Here is a 17,851-nt window from a genome sequence, read left to right on the forward strand (position 1 = left end):
AATCCTGCACAGCAGCATCCCTCCTCGTTACATCCCTCCTCTACTACTGAGCTGATCTCTACTGCCCATTCAAATGACCTGAATATGTCACGTGATATGGAGCTCCTTCCATCTCTGCCCAGAAGGTATGGTGGAGTTGGGATCAGACGGATCCCTGCACCACCACGTTGTTTTCCTCTGGTAACAGATACTCCGTGACTCTCAACCAGATGCAAACACTCTGTGACCCCCTAATGCTGCGCCAATTGGGCACTTATGGAGGGGAACGTCATGGGAATGTGGACAGGAAAGTGTGGAGCCCTGACAGTAGTACCACCTGTAGTGCCCTGGTGGCATGCCTGGCCCCCACATGCACGTGACGGCATTGGCTATATTACATCTACATCTCTGCAGCCTATATTGTGCTATATAAGTAACAGAAGCCTCAGTGCTCAGATGTAGCAAGGTCTCCCCTGTCGCCCCCTTACTAAATGATTGTGCACACTGTATGGCAAGCAGTAATCTTATCTCATTATTTCCCAGCCTATAAACCAGAGGCCGCACGGAGCACAGATGGATGGAGTTCATGCTGACATCTCTGACAGTGGGATCCACAGATGCAGTGTTACTTAGTGAATCACATCCTCTCCACTAATCTCATGCACCGTCACTAATCCCAGCCTGCAAGGCTCCAGTACATGATGCAGATGTAGCAGTGTTCAGTGCGCAGTAGAGTTGAGTTTGCTGATTCGTGGTTTCCCATAAGACTTTTTTTACTGCAGAGTATTTTTGCAAATTTGTCATTTTGTGTTTTCTTGTTGTGCTTCAGTCAGAGGGTGGTGTGAGCACTGTCCGACCGACTTGTTCACATTTGTGCATGTCACATATGTTTTTAATCCGTTTTTTCCTTGCTTAGCATGGTTTGGGAGACCCCACCCCTCTCTTGTGTGACATGCACATAAATGAGCTGTCTTACACCACGAGCCCATATTAGGAGGCGCCTGTCTGTATCCTGTTCATTTAGACACTGTTCACATGTTCAGGCTTTAAATACATTAGATAGGGACTGCTCCGTGAAGGGTTACCGTGACGAGGTGGAGCAGCTTGGTATACACTTTTTGCAAAAAACGTATCGACTAAATACCCTGTATTTGTTATCCAGCACTTGCTGATTACTGTAATTTTTTTACTGCAGAGTATTTTTGCAAATTTGTCATTTTGTGTTTTCTTGTTGTGTTACATGCACATCTCTGCAGCCTATATTGTGCTCTATAAGTAACAGAAGCCTCAGTGCTCAGATGTAGCAAGGTCTCCCCTGTCGCCCCCTTACTAAATGATTGTGCACACTGTATGGCAAGCAGTGATCTTATCTCATTATTTCCCAGCCTATAAACCAGGGGCCGCATGGAGCACAGATGGATGGAGTTCTTGCTGACAGCTCTGACAGTGGGATCCACAGATGCAGTGTTACTTAGTGAATCACATCCTCTCCACTAATCTCATGCACCGTCACTAATCCCAGCCTGCAAGGCTCCAGAACATGGCCGCATGATGCAGATGTAGCAGTGTTCAGTGCGCTGTAGAGTTGAGTTTGCTGATTCGTGGTTTCCCATAAGACTCCTGGTAAATGGACTGTCCCCTCTCTTGATCTTAGAAGTTTGCTTTGTGCTGTTCCTCTGTTATCCCTCCTGGAAATTTGTGAATAAATTAACAAATGGGTGTTACCAATTGTGGGTGTGTCCTATAACACTCTGTCATTATCCAATTAGTGATGGCAGAGCCAGGCTGCGTAACGCCCTGTTGTCAATGTCTGCAAACTTTTCTAGGCGGAATAATAAAGGACTGGTGGGAGGGATCTAAAACAAGTCTGTGCAGCATGGAGAGGTAGTCTCTTGTACAGCAGATAGTGACTCTAGTGGAAGTAAAACTTCTGCAGGGATATTTTGATATTCTAAAATTACCCAAAAAGGGGTAGTGCATCTCAGGAGGACCCCTGTTAGTTTTTGGAGGTGGTATTGGAGGCTGAAATAAAGTTGGTGCTTAGTATACCCTCTAGAGGCGGACGGGGTGCTGCTTCGATTTTTTTTTTTCCATTGGAAATTGCACCCTCATGGTGAAATAATAATATGGCTATTCCGGCAGTTAAAGGATTAACTCGTGCCATCCCCAGTCCTCCAGCCGATGCTATCTCCAGCAGTACAAGGGGCCACAGAGACACTGGGATGATTACACAGACCCCATCTCTTTGGAGGCTGCAGCGAGGGGTCCGCGTACTAATGAGAAGCCTGTCTCAGAAACTGATCTTTCGCAGATGGCGGCACGTAGGAAGTGCAATTATGGGAAAATTGCAGAGAGGCAAATGAGACGTTGCCAAGTGCTGCCACTGCCCATTACCTACCTGGGCCGCCTGATTATTCTAGACAACGGCTGCATCTGTATGTGCTTTATAGGGAGAGATGCAAAGTCTTCTGCTGGGGGAAGGGGCAGCGATCAGTCCGATGTGGACCACGTAGGAGAGGGAACATGAAAAAGCCCCCTGTGCTCATCCATATAACCCCAGAGTCCTACAGACCTGACGTCATCAGCTTCAGGGATGGGACAGGTTGGGGCCATTAGGGGCTCTGCGGAGGGCTAGCGGTGGGGACCACTGATGTAAGTGATGGGTGTGTGGCACTGACCACCTGCTGGCAACATGGTGGGTGACGTGACATAGTGTAATCCTTCACGAGCCGGGTAACCATCCATGCCACCATAGTGGCTCTCACCCAGCTGACCAGGAATCCAAAATAGCAAAAATATAAAATATTGACAGTTGATTTTCTTATTTTATAGATAAACGCATACATTTGCATAGGAGCTGTATACACAAAACGGGAAGAAAATTTTACCAGAGAAAATCTGGAAAGTTGTTTCTTTTTCCATCGTGGTTACTTTGCTTCATCCTTTTTTTGCAATTATTTTAAGTGATTTCTTGTAACTTTGGCTCCTTATTGATGTCAGATATTCATGCACAACAATCATGGCGCCCATTGCTTCCCGGCCTCCTCTCTTGGCTTCCTATGAACATTTGGATGTTTGCTCCTCTGCAAATTGGTGTTGTTTTTGGAGGGAGGAGGACACTGACTGCACGGCCCATGCTGATGATCGAAGCCCCGAGGGGATAACCATAGTGGGTGCGGAGGTTGCGGCCACTCCCGGGTGTTGGAGCCTTGTAGGGCGCTGTCATAGAGCTGTGATAGTCGGGGCCCCTGTTGGAGACTTTGCATCGGGGCCCATGAGTTTCATGTTATGTCGCTGTGAAGCCGGCACCTCGTGGTGTGATGCTATATGAAGACCATGACCTGGAAAATCCATTGCCTAAACATACCAGCCAGATATAGCATCTTTTTATTTTTTTGCGATATTATAAAAAAATTTAATTTTAAAGGGGCGTTCATATACCCATTTCGTGTATAGGGGCTTTACGTAGCAGAATGGAGCGCTACATTTGCAACTTGGAGCAACTTTTGTATGACTTGACGCCACTTCAAACTTTAGTGGATTGTTACCCGCGCCACCATCACAGATATATTTAAGACTATCCCTTTAAATTTTTACATTAAGACAATCCCTTTAACTAGAACAAGGACTAATCAAAATTCTAGTTCTTATTGTATAATATTAATTCAGATTTATTGCTATCTGCCTCAATTTTGACAAATCCCCTTCCTGTAAGAGAGGCTGTACAGAACTAGAAAAACAGGGGTGCTTTCTTCGCAAAAACAGCGCCACCCCTGTCCACAGGTCGCGTCTGGTCTTTCAGATAAGTCTGTGAACATCCTGTGGATCCCTGTGGCTCCATTTCTGAAGGAGAGCAGCCATGTTTTTCTAATCCTGTACAACCCCTTTAAGGAGCCTTGTCGGCGCCCGATTGACCCTGAGTATTCCACTCATCACCCGGGAGCAACGTTCGGTTTTATTCTTGTGTGGTTAAGTAGCATTAAAATATAATAGACGCGTTTCATTTACAAAGGGATGTCATAAAAGTCCACTTCTACCACAACATACACAACTTAGCATGTTTGCGTGCCTCCAACACGGGAAGGAGAGGGTCGCCGGCGTCGCCCTGTCCAGTTTGGTGACGCCTGTGCCCTGGGACACGCTATAATACGAGGATGCCAGGGCTGGAGGAGAGAGTTAATGGTTAACCACCCAAACTTTTTCCATGTAACTCTACTGTAATGAGGCTCCATAGCCAAGTGTTCCCACCTTATTAACTGCAGACAAAGGACTGGCAGCCCCTCCGCTCCCCCGGCCCGTTTTCCACATAGAGTTAAATACCCTTATTTAGAAAACTTTTCTTAATGTGATTTCTCGGAGCTCAGAGGAGACATTGCTAATCGGGGACTGCGGCACAGCGCGCTCCACACCAGGTCTCATTGTCACTAGTTTAACCCTACGTGAAGATACCTGCTATTTTGCACCTTTACAAGGGTCATCCAGCGTCTCTCACGTCTATGTGCCGTCCAGGTATCTGCAGACGTTGTGCACACATCCAATGCTAAAGGATAAGATAGGGGCATGATACATGATGGCTGCCATGGATAACCCCTTTAAAGGGAACCTGTCACCAGGTTTTTCCCATATAAAGTATGGCCACTACCATTACGTTTTTTTTTACGGCATACTCCATCAGAGGCGGTCCGGTACGACGGGTATCTCTGGTCTTGATCCGGCGCCTTCTCTCTTCTTGCAATTGTTATCCTCCTTCCCGGCTTCACGTGGATAACGCGTCCTACGTCCTCTACAGTGTCATCCATCGCACTCCTGCGCAGGCGCACTTCTGTCTGTCCTGCTGAGCGCAGAGCTAAGCACTACAGTGCGCATGCGCCAGCTTTACTTCTGGGTCATCACCACTCTTTGGCCTTTCCCCCTTGCAGGCACATTAAAATACTCTGCTCTGCCTTCAACAGGCAGAGATAAGTGCGCCTGCGCAGGAGCGCGATGGTGGATAATGTGTGGATGATGTAGGATGCCTCAAATCGGGCAGGAGGACGGCAATCACAGGAAGAGAGGAGGCGCCGGATCAAGGTTAAAGACCCCCATCGCACTGGAGCGCCCCATCTGTGACTATAATAAGAGGCATTTTTTGGGATCTGCAGACTGCATTGGGGACTTTTGTATTCCAGTATACTGTGAAAGAGGCACTAATGTTGGGGGCCGTACTTTATATAGGAAAACCTGGTCATGGGTTCACTTTAAGGCGAGCCTGGATATGAGTCAATGTTCCCCAGGGTCAGCTACTGCATGGCTCCAGCAAACAGCCTCTATATCGCAGCTTCGCTTTAGTGAAAGAAGTTGGGACAGCCCTTTACCTTATTCGTAGTAATAGTTATATTTCTATAGTCTATATGGACAAAAGTCAAAAGGATTTCTTCAAGATTTTGGAGGAGTCTGTTCAGATTTTTGTCCCTTCATCCAGAAGAGCGTTTATGGGGTCAGACCCTGATGTTGGGGGGAGGTCGGGGTCACAATCCCCAGTCTAGGTGTCGGATGGGACTGAGGTCTGGGCTCTGTGCAGACGCTCAAAATTTCCAACTGCGCCGCCAACTCTTGCAGGTCGTTAATAGTAATAGTGTTTTGATATAGGCCATTGGGCCCTTTTGAGCCCCCTAGGCTCCAGGGCCCGGGTGCTATTGCAACCCCTGCTCCAAATCTTGTTATGCCCCTACCTACAGTGCCGTACGTTGCTCACATAACTAGTGCCAGCGTAGCATCTGTATATTACAGAGACGCCGCGTCCACACATCCTCCATTGTTTTAGAGTAAGCTACATACAAGACGCATTAACCTGATCGGAGGAGCCGTGTAACACTTGTGACTTAACACACAACAGGCGCTTACTGTAAATGTTTATAGACGCTGTTTTATAGTATTCCACACTGATGGAGCCATTGCTGCTACTGACGGGCTTGGCACCAGTGATAAAGGAATGCTTTCCGTATGTGACCATAGAACGTGCTGGTGAATTATCGGGGATTTCTTCTACGGGTGATTATTTGGAGGTGTCATATACAGGGCCGTCCTGGCAACACCGAACCCAGACAAATGCCATTTCCCACTCAGCCCAGGTTTCGATTTGTGACACTTGCCATAGGGGAAGGTGGGCATTGCGGGTATGGAGCGGTCCCAGGAGCTGGGTTATACACCCGGCCGGCACCCAAGTCTAACTGTGGTTGGCTGTGCATGGCCGGGGCCACATCAGTAGAGGTGAAGACATGAAGGCAGCAGTCTAACTACTTTCAAGAAACGTCCTCTTCCAGAAGTTACATTTTCCAGATTTTTGATTTGATGTCAATTGTCCAACATATTTGGACTGGTATCGAGCCTTCCCCTCCAATGCCAATGCCACATTCATTATACAATGCTGAAAGGTCAGAATCAGTATCAGTTAGACATATGACAGAGGCAGAACGTCCAGGGAGCAGACACAGCAGATGGCACTGGGCCCTACAACTAAGGGACCCACTTTCTTCTCTGTACATTATCCCCTCTCTGCAGACCCCTCTTCCTTGACTGATATGTGCAAAATTTCAATACGCACAGCCCTGGCTGTCAATCAAGAAAATGGAGGGGGAAGAGGGGGAGAGAATCTGTGTAAACCAAGTAGGTGTTTGGCCAAGCCAGGGGTGCACAGAGCACCTCTTTAGCATGCCAAAGAAAGATTTTGTTAAAATACAACAGCAGATTAAAATAGTGAAGGTACCATTGTTATTAGTACTTTGTCCCCCAGAACGTACTGTGCTTAGTTTTGACACATTTTATGCTAAAAGACTAATTTTATCCAGGTACTGTAACAATACTATATGAATTATCCCTTGTGAGACAGTGGCCGGCATTGATGTAAATGGCCTGTATTTGTCACAGGGGAAGAGATCCTCTGCACTGTAAGCCTGAATTGTTACTCTGGAACCTGTAGTTCCACGAGCTTTGTTTTGTTTATAAGGGGGGCTTACAGGGTTAGCCGGAGAGCTGGGCGGGACTGGCTAACCACACACACCTCCAATCTATGTAGGTAGTTACAGCTACATAATGTGACAATGGTTTGAGTCACATGGTCTAGGTTGTAAGGTCCTGTATGCAGTCAGGCCTGTGTCTTGGAAGGTCCTTTGAGTGGACGGACTTCCTGAAGAGCACATGGTGAGGCCGTGTACCTGGAAGGTCCTTGTGTTGGAAGGTCCTGTGGGTGGACTGGATTCCTGAATAGCACAGGGTGAGACTATGTACTCGCAGAGTCCGTGACGGCATTGCGTTGGGGGAAGCTACCGACCTTCTGAGGGTTTGGACTGTCAGGAGTGCCCTTGTACCAAGGCATCGGATGAGACAGTGATCCCAGTAAGGCATCTTCCCTAGAAGCCAGGACTAATAAGGATTCAGCGTGTGGAACAAGAGCTCCAGTAAAATAACTCCAGACAAAGGGGTTATAGTAAGGGCAGACAAGTATCTGCCATTGTAACACTGTTGGTGCTTGTGATGTTTCGTGGATGTTAATGAACTGTGCGGTCACCCACGGTAACTGGACGATGTGAGGTCCGGCGTGTTTAGAGACTGCAACCTACTGTTGTGTGTCGTCGAGTAAAGTTGTGAGAGACATTGGCATGGCATGCGGTCGCTCAAGGTAACCGGACAAAGAGAAGTCCGGCGTGTTTAGGGACCGTGATTCAAAGCCATATACTATGAAGTGCTATGGACTATGTGAGGTCTGTGATGTGTAACATGACTTACAGAGGTTTATGAGTTATAATATACCGCATAGACTGTTTAAGTGGAAAAATGTTCCAGTGTGCCTTAAATCCCGCTGCCAAGTGAGTGTCCCCAATGTATTCAGTAAGTGCTGCCTTACACCCTGTACTGTGACATCGCTGTGTTTATTATCCCTCTATTGTGACATCACTGTGCTCATTATCCCTGTACTGTGACATCGCTGTGTGTATTATCCCTGTACTGTGACATCACTGTGCGGATTATCTCTGAACTGTGACATCACTGTGTGTATTCTCCCTGTACTGTGACATCACTGTGCATATTATCTCTGTATTGTGACATCACTGTGTTTAATATCTCTGTACTGTGACATTGCTGTATGTATTATCTCTGTAGTGTGACAGTGCTATATGTGTTATCTCTGTACTGTGACATCACTTTGTATTATCTCTGTAGTGTGACAGTGCTATATGTGTTATCTCTGTACTGTGACATCACTTTATATTATCTCTGTACTGTGACATTGCTGTATGTATTATCTCTGTAGTGTGACATCACTCTGTATTATCTCTGTACTGTGACATCGCTGTGTGTATTATCACTGTACTGTGACATCACTGTGTGTATTATTACTTTACTGTGACTTCGCTGTGTGTTATCCCTGTACTGTGACATCACTGTGTGTATTATCCCTACACTGTTATATCAATGTGTGTATTATCCCTGTACTGTGACATCGCTGTGCGTATTATCCCTGTACTGTGACATCGCTGTGCGTATTATTCCTGTACCGTGACATCGCTGTATTATCTCTGTACTGTGACATCACTGTAAGTATTCTCTGTACTGTGACATCGCTGTGTGTATTATCCCTGTACTGTGACATCGCTGTGAGTATTATCTCTGTACTGTGACATCGCTGTGTGTATTATTACTTTACTGTGACTTCGCTGTGTGTTATCCCTGTACTGTGACATCACTGTGTGTATTATCCCTACACTGTTATATCAATGTGTGTATTATCCCTGTACTGTGACATCGCTGTGCGTATTATCCCTGTACTGTGACATCGCTGTGCGTATTATTCCTGTACTGTGACATCGCTGTATTATCTCTGTACTGTGACATCACTGTAAGTATTCTCTGTACTGACATCGCTGTGTATTATCTCTGTACTGTGACATGATTCTGTATTATCTCTGTTCTGTGACATCGCTGTGTGTATTTTCCCTGTACTGTGACATCACTGTGAGTATTATCTCTGTACTGTGACATCGCTGTGTGTATTATTACTTTACTGTGACTTCGCTGTGTATATTATCCCTGTACTGTGACATCACTGTGTGTATTATCCCTACACTGTTATATCAATGTGTGTATTATCCCTGTACTGTGACATCGCTGTGTGTATTATCCCTGTACTGTGACATCGCTGTGCGTATTATTCCTGTACTGTGACATCGCTGTGAGTATTATGTCTGTTCTGTGACATCGCTGTAAGTATTCTCTGTACTGTGACATCGCTGTAAGTATTCTCTGTACTGTGACATCGCTGTGCGTATTATTCCTGTACTGTGACATTCGCTGTATTATGTCTGTACCGTGACATCACTGTGAGTATTATCTCTGTACTGTGACATTGCTGTGCGTATTATTCCTGTACTGTGATATTCGATGTATTATGTCTGTACTGTGACATCACTGTGAATATTCTCTGTACTGTGACATCGCCGTGTATTATCTCTGTACTGTGATATCGCTGTAAGTATTCTCTGTACTGTGACATCGCCGTGTATTATCTCTGTACTGTGATATCGCTGTAAGTATTCTCTGTACTGTGACATCGCCGTGTATTATCTCTGTACTGTGACATTGCTGTGTTTATTATCCTGTTATAGGTTTTGCATTGCGCTTCTCTAGTTGCAGAGTCCTGGGCAGGCTTTTTCTATGCAATAGCTTTAGAAGAATTGGGCGCCCTTTATTTAGAATCCCCATAGCTTCCGGATGGTCTGCTTCTAAGGAACATATACCTGGAATATCAGAAAAACATAAGGTCACTCATACATTCATTACTTTACCAAACCAGAAATATGTTTTGCATTTTTTCTCTAAACAGTGCCACACCTGTCCTCAGGTTGCATGTGGTATTACAATTGAACTCCATTTTCTACAATAGAGTTGAGTTGTAATACCAGAGGAAACCATTGGCGAGCGTCGCTCTTCTAAAACAAAGCAGCAATGTTTTTCGAATCCTGTACAACCCCTTTAAACCACTCCTACTACTTTGCATAGCCCCACCCACCATCAATCCCCCAAGTGATCTCGGCACTCTTTATTATCAGTCACCGCGATGTGCTCGGAGCACGTTCCGGCAGAACGTCCAGTTGGATCCATCATTGCCGATCACAAGGGATATATTGGATCTCACCACCGCGGTGCACAACACATAAAGCCTCTTCCTAATTCCCAGTAAACCTGTCATGATAGCCATCAGCCCTGATCAAACCGTAACTGCGGAATATTATCTGAGCCCTGGCGTCTTTCCGACAGATGTTGCGCTTTCATGATTGTTGAAAGCATGATACTTTCCACATGTTACAGTACGGCGAGCCCCTCACCGGTGATGTGCTGCGGCCCCGCTGTCTCTGGACTCCGACCTTATACCTTTTGTATTTGAAACAGGAGCAACAAAAGAAAAGTTGTGAGCGCTAAATGTAAATGTGTGCGCCGGGATAGGAGGAGGGGGGATCGTACGAGCCTCTGACTTACCAAAAGTTCATAACAGCTCGTAAAAAACAAGCCCTGAAAGTTATTGGGGTCTGGATTTTGATCTCAATAAAGCATCGTCGTCAAGCCGAGGATTTCACTTCAAGCTACACATGTGAATAATAACAATCATAATATATTGCATTTATGTGGCATTTGCAATTTCAAACCACTTTGCAATAAGACTTCATGAGGCATTTTACCAATGTGCGGGAAATTTGGGGGGCCAGAGATATTGCTGCTAGCAAATAGGGTCACAACATTCTCAAAACTGTTATTAGGATGTGATTATAGCTAAGTCAAAAGGGGGAATGGCCTGTATTTCCCCTCTCTGTAATGGTCTCCTTCACTCTGTAACAATAAACTTGCATCATTGCACCAGCTGCTGTTTTATTTTGCACTGTATTGGCGGTATATCATGGCGTGATGACACTGCATTTATTCTTAATTATGCCAGACGTATTTTACAGTAGGTCAAGAGTCATGAGCCATTGTTAATATGAGCTTGAACGTTGACTCTTGAATTGATGTTTGTTGCAACTTATTGTGCTGTAATTCTTGGACGCAGGATAATTGAACAATTGATGTTAATATGTCGATTACACATTGCACCAGTCCATGCAGCTTGTGGACCTTCAAAGATTGAAGGATATACTACACAAAATGAATGATACTCGAACAATAAGAGATAACCTCATCCCACCTTCCCCTTGAGCTGTGGATGATAGCCTGAAGGACAGTTGTGAACTATAAAAGGGGGCTCTGCCTCTGTTCCCAGAGATGCCAGCTTAAGGGACCATGGCCTTAGCTGGAGGAATACATATCTGCTCCATTGAACATCACTGAACTCTTAAAGATGGAGATATTCGGAGTAGCCAGCTTGGGACTATCAGGTGACCTGGCCCCATTGAGATGTTCAGAGAAGTCAGGTTGGGACAATCTGGTCACCTGGTCCCATGGAGACATTTGGAGAAGCCAGGTAGGGAAAATCAGCTCACCTGGCCATGTACCTCAATGGACTATGAGCTTCCTAATCTTGTTGTTACCTCCTCTCTGTGGGTGCCTGCTAAAAGTGGTGTGCCACTGGTTGGGGTAGTCAGCCCTGGAAGCCCCGAAGTCACAGCTGCTCTAATCCCGGCGCGCAAGCGGAAGGGCGAGACTCTCTAATTTTGCACCATCTTGTGTATTTTGCTGGGACTGCTCTATATGTTATTGTCTGTCGGTGGTCTGTTCCAGCTCTGCTACATCAGTCACCGTTATTCCAGCTCTGATTCATAAGTCAACTTGATTCCAGCTCGGTTTAATCTCTCCTCGCTGTTCTATCTCTCCTACTTAAGTCATTCTTCTTCCAGCTCTGCTACAAAAGTCATCGCGATTCAAACTCAGCTACATCAGTCATCACTCTTAGGCTATTTGCACACGTAGTGGAACTCTCGCGGACGTTTTCTGCGGGAAAATCGCATTTTAAATTCCCGCGATTTTCCCGTGGAAAAACTAGCGATTTGCAAGCGTAATTAGCTTCCAGAATGCTAGTGTTTTCCAAGATATCTGGAGCATCGCTTGGAGAACTGATTGACAATTTGGTCACACTCGGAAGCGTCGCTGAGGCCCGGGAAGGCTGCGCGGGACGCCGGAAGGTGAATATAACACCATTTTTCATTTTTTATTCTATTTTTTACAGGGATATGGTACCCACAGCCCGGAGGACAGTCTCCTCTCATCTGGACCGTGGTTACCAACCGCAAATGTTCTGCTTACTTTTCGCATGGTGGGCACAGCCACATGCGGGAAGTAAGCGGAACAGTGCAATCCTATGGGTGCGGGATCGCCGTGATTCCGCAAAATAATGAGCATGCTGCGTATTTTTCCGCGATGTGATTCCGCCGCGGGAAAATCCGCAGCATTAGCACAGCATTGCGGAATCCCATAAGGTTTCATGGGATGCTGTTTTTTTATGTTTTCACGGCAAAATCGCGCGTTAAAAAACGCCGCGAAAACGCAAAAAAAAGCTACGTGTGAACGCAGCCTAATGGCTCTGCTACATCTCTCCTAGCTGTTCCATCTCTGCTGCATCAGTCATCGTTCTTTTAGCTATGCTACATCAGTCATCGTTCTTTCAGCTATGCTACATCAGTCATCACTCTTTCAGCTCTGCTACATCAGTTATCCTTGTAAAAAGACAAGGGACTTTGATGACTCGTCCTACCAGGTCAGACATCACAATAGAGAAGGATGCATGAAGCAGGCAATCTTGGGGTGTAGATATGCTCCTTCCGACTGTATCATGATACTTCAATCCCTGTACCCTGTCTCTCAATGATTGTTCGCTACCTCCCTGGATAAAGAAACCTCCCATAATTGCTAGTTTCCGGGAGATTTGGGGCAGGTTTGGACAGGCCCAGGGGATTTGCTGACCCTTCCGTTAGTCCAGGAGTGGAGATGACCGAACCCGAACTTCAGGGGGTTCATACCAGACTGTTAGTGTCTGGTGCTAAACCCCCAACATGGACTTCTCCCGGACGTCTATTTTAATGTTCGGAGTTCTGGTGGAAGTTCGGTAAAGAGACAGAGAATTTTCCTGCTCCAAAGTTTGGATCCCCATTGATTTCAATGGGGTTTGGGTTCTGGTTCAAGTTTCGGTACAGTTCTGGTACCTGAACCAAACTTTGGACTAAAGTTGGGGTCAGTTACCAGAACACAGACTTCCAGGGTTCCGCTCATCCCTATCCAGGAGGTCTCCATTATCCCTGGAGACTTCTGAATGCTCAGGGAGTGATGGTAGGAATGGTGTGAGACCCGTGCAGATTCAGATGGTCCAGGTCTGCTGTGCCGACAGAATTATGTTCCCTTGTTAACATTTTGGTTTCTCTTTTTCCAGTTTTAGTCACACGAAAACTTTTATTAAGATCATATGAAAATTTGACAGATTGCTGCTTACAAAATCTACGCTTGACAGCGCACACACCTTCAAACCAGAGTATGGCTGCCGAGGCCCGAACTACAAAGTGCAGCCTGGTGCGGCATTGTCAGCGGCATTTCCCGCACGTCGTCCGGAATGTTCTAAATGAAAGAGGGAAGTGGATAATGAGAGTAGCAGTGAGTGGTGCAGACAGGCCGCGAGTGTCTGACACATGAAGCAGATTCATCAGCCCCATAGTTACACAAATGAGCCCTGCAATCCATTTACAGCCTTCCAGCACCGCTGCCGAGCAATATGCGCGGATCAGGCTGATAAATGGAGGCTGGAAACCCAAAGCCAAGCGTCCTGAAAATCAGTAAACGCCAATGAGTAGTTATAAGGGGGGGTTTACAGCCGCACATCTGACGATGGCTTATCTCCGCTGACCGCAAAAGACAGACGTTAGGAAAAAGTAGGATCAGGCATGTTGGATTTTAACATGTCTGATCCTCTCTTTTACTGGCATGTACGGTATCCTTGAACTGTGTAATGCCACCGAAATAGCTGGTGGCCTCTATTATATAAATCTATGGGTGCTGTGAGGTGTTTCACATACAGACGGAAGTTATGATGTTTTCTTATAAGATGATATACTGGCTCTTTAAGAAACAAGATAGTGAGTGTCCTGTGCCTTTAAAAGGGTTGTCCGGTCCTAATCAATAAGTCTGCAGTCACTCTGTGTGACTGCAGACTTATGAATACCCTCAGAGTGAGGATTCGCCAGACTGTGAGCCGGGACCGGAGGGTGTGTATGTGTTATACATAATCCTGGGTAGTAGGCACGACCTCACCCCATACACTGAGTGAGGCTGCCCCACGTCTAGTGACGAGGCCATCCAGTGGGCATGGACAACTAGAGGGCACGGCCTCACCCCATACACTGAGTGAGGCTGCACCACGTCTCGTGACGAGGCCGTCCAGTGGGAACGGACAACTAGAGGGCACGGCCTCACCCCATACACTGAGTGAGGCTGCACCACGTCTAGTGATGAGGCTGTCCAGTGGGAACGGACAACTAGAGGGCACGGCCTCACCCTATACACTGAGCGAGGCTGCACCACGTCTCGTGACGAGGCCGTCCAGTGGGAACGGACAACTAGAGGGCACGGCCTCACCCCATACACTGAGTGAGGCTGCACCACGTCTAGTGATGAGGCTGTCCAGTGGGAACGGACAACTAGAGGGCACGGCCTCACCCCATACACTGAGCGAGGCTGCACCACGTCTCGTGACGAGGCCGTCCAGTGGGAACAGACAACTAGAGGGCACGGCCTCACCCCATACACTGAGCGAGGCTGCCCCACGTCTAGTGATGAGGCTGTCCAGTGGGAACGGACAACTAGAGGGCACGGCCTCACCCTATACACTGAGCGAGGCTGCACCACGTCTCGTGACGAGGCCGTCCAGTGGGAACGGACAACTAGAGGGCACGGCCTCACCCCATACACTGAGTGAGGCTGCACCACGTCTAGTGATGAGGCTGTCCAGTGGGAACGGACAACTAGAGGGCACGGCCTCACCCCATACACTGAGCGAGGCTGCACCACGTCTCGTGACGAGGCCGTCCAGTGGGAACAGACAACTAGAGGGCACGGCCTCACCCCATACACTGAGCAAGGCTGCACCACGTCTAGTGACGAGGCCGTCCAGTAGGCACGGACAACTAGAGGGCACAACCTCACCTCATACACTGAGCGAGGCTGCACCACGTCTATTGACGAGGCCGTCCAGTAGGCGCAGGCAACTAGAGGGCACGGCCTCACCCCATACACTGAGCGAGGCTGCACCACGTCTAGTGACGAAGCCGTCCAGTGGGAGCGGACAACTAGAGGGCACGGCCTCACTCCATACACTGAGCGAGGCTGCACCACGTCTAGTGACGAGGCCGTCCAGTGGGCACGGACAACTAGAGGGCACAACCTCACCCCATACACTGAACGAGGCTGCACCACGTCTAGTGACGAGGCCGTCCAGTGGGCGCAGACAACTAGAGGGCACGACCTCACCCCATACACTGAGCGAGGCTGCACCATGTCTAGTGACGAGGCCGTCCAGTGGGCGCAGACAACTAGAGGGCACGACCTCACCCCATACACTGAGCGAGGCTGCCCCACGTCTAGTGACGAGGCCGTCCAGTGGGAGCGGACAACTAGAGGGCACGGCCTCACTCCATACACAGAGCGAGGCTGCACCACTTCTAGTGACGAGGCCGTCCAGTGGGTGCGGACAACTAGAGGGCACGACCTCACCCCATACACTGAGCGAGGCTGCACCACATCTAGTGACGAGGCCGTCCAGTGGGCGCAGACAACTAGAGGGCACGACCTCACCCCATACACTGAGCGAGGCTGCACCATGTCTAGTGACGAGGCCGTCCAGTGGGCGCAGACAACTAGAGGGCACGACCTCACCCCATACACTGAGCGAGGCTGCCCCACGTCTACTGATGAGGCCGTCCAGTGGGAGCGGACAACTAGAGGGCACGGCCTCACTCCATACACAGAGCGAGGCTGCACCACTTCTAGTGACGAGGCCGTCCAGTGGGCGCGGACAACTAGAGGGCATGACCTCACCCCATACACTGAGCGAGGCTGCACCACATCTAGTGACGAGGCCGTCCAGTGGGCGCGGACAACTAGAGGGCACGGCCTCACCCCATACACTGAGCGAGGCTGCACCACGTCTAGTGACGAGGCCGTCCAGCGGGCGCGGACAACTAGAGGGAACGACCTCACCCCATACATTGAGCGAGGCTGCCCCACGTCTAGTGACGAGGCCATCCAGTGGGCATGGACAACTAGAGGGCACGGCCTCACCCCATACACTGAGTGAGGCTGCACCACGTCTCGTGACGAGGCCGTCCAGTGGGAACGGACAACTAGAGGGCACGGCCTCACCCCATACACTGAGTGAGGCTGCACCACGTCTAGTGATGAGGCTGTCCAGTGGGAACGGACAACTAGAGGGCACGGCCTCACCCTATACACTGAGCGAGGCTGCACCACGTCTCGTGACGAGGCCGTCCAGTGGGAACGGACAACTAGAGGGCACGGCCTCACCCCATACACTGAGTGAGGCTGCACCACGTCTAGTGATGAGGCTGTCCAGTGGGAACGGACAACTAGAGGGCACGGCCTCACCCCATACACTGAGCGAGGCTGCACCACGTCTCGTGACGAGGCCGTCCAGTGGGAACAGACAACTAGAGGGCACGGCCTCACCCCATACACTGAGCGAGGCTGCCCCACGTCTAGTGATGAGGCTGTCCAGTGGGAACGGACAACTAGAGGGCACGGCCTCACCCTATACACTGAGCGAGGCTGCACCACGTCTCGTGACGAGGCCGTCCAGTGGGAACGGACAACTAGAGGGCACGGCCTCACCCCATACACTGAGTGAGGCTGCACCACGTCTAGTGATGAGGCTGTCCAGTGGGAACGGACAACTAGAGGGCACGGCCTCACCCCATACACTGAGCGAGGCTGCACCACGTCTCGTGACGAGGCCGTCCAGTGGGAACAGACAACTAGAGGGCACGGCCTCACCCCATACACTGAGCGAGGCTGCACCACGTCTAGTGACGAGGCCGTCCAGTAGGCACGGACAACTAGAGGGCACAACCTCACCTCATACACTGAGCGAGGCTGCACCACGTCTATTGACGAGGCCGTCCAGTAGGCGCAGGCAACTAGAGGGCACGGCCTCACCCCATACACTGAGCGAGGCTGCACCACGTCTATTGACGAAGCCGTCCAGTGGGAGCGGACAACTAGAGGGCACGGCCTCACTCCATACACTGAGCGAGGCTGCACCACGTCTAGTGACGAGGCCGTCCAGTGGGCACGGACAACTAGAGGGCACAACCTCACCCCATACACTGAACGAGGCTGCACCACGTCTAGTGACGAGGCCGTCCAGTGGGCACAGACAACTAGAGGGCACGACCTCACCCCATACACTGAGCGAGGCTGCACCATGTCTAGTGACGAGGCCGTCCAGTGGGCGCAGACAACTAGAGGGCACGACCTCACCCCATACACTGAGCGAGGCTGCCCCACGTCTAGTGACGAGGCCGTCCAGTGGGAGCGGACAACTAGAGGGCACGGCCTCACTCCATACACAGAGCGAGGCTGCACCACTTCTAGTGACGAGGCCGTCCAGTGGGCGCGGACAACTAGAGGGCACGACCTCACCCCATACACTGAGCGAGGCTGCACCACATCTAGTGACGAGGCCGTCCAGTGGGCGCAGACAACTAGAGGGCACGACCTCACCCCATACACTGAGCGAGGCTGCACCATGTCTAGTGACGAGGCCGTCCAGTGGGCGCAGACAACTAGAGGGCACGACCTCACCCCATACACTGAGCGAGGCTGCCCCACGTCTACTGATGAGGCCGTCCAG

The sequence above is a fragment of the Dendrobates tinctorius genome, unplaced genomic scaffold, assembly GCF_039654945.1.
Source record: "Dendrobates tinctorius isolate UK_male_01 unplaced genomic scaffold, ASM3965494v1 ptg000059l, whole genome shotgun sequence".
Lineage (NCBI taxonomy): Eukaryota > Metazoa > Chordata > Amphibia > Anura > Dendrobatidae > Dendrobates > Dendrobates tinctorius.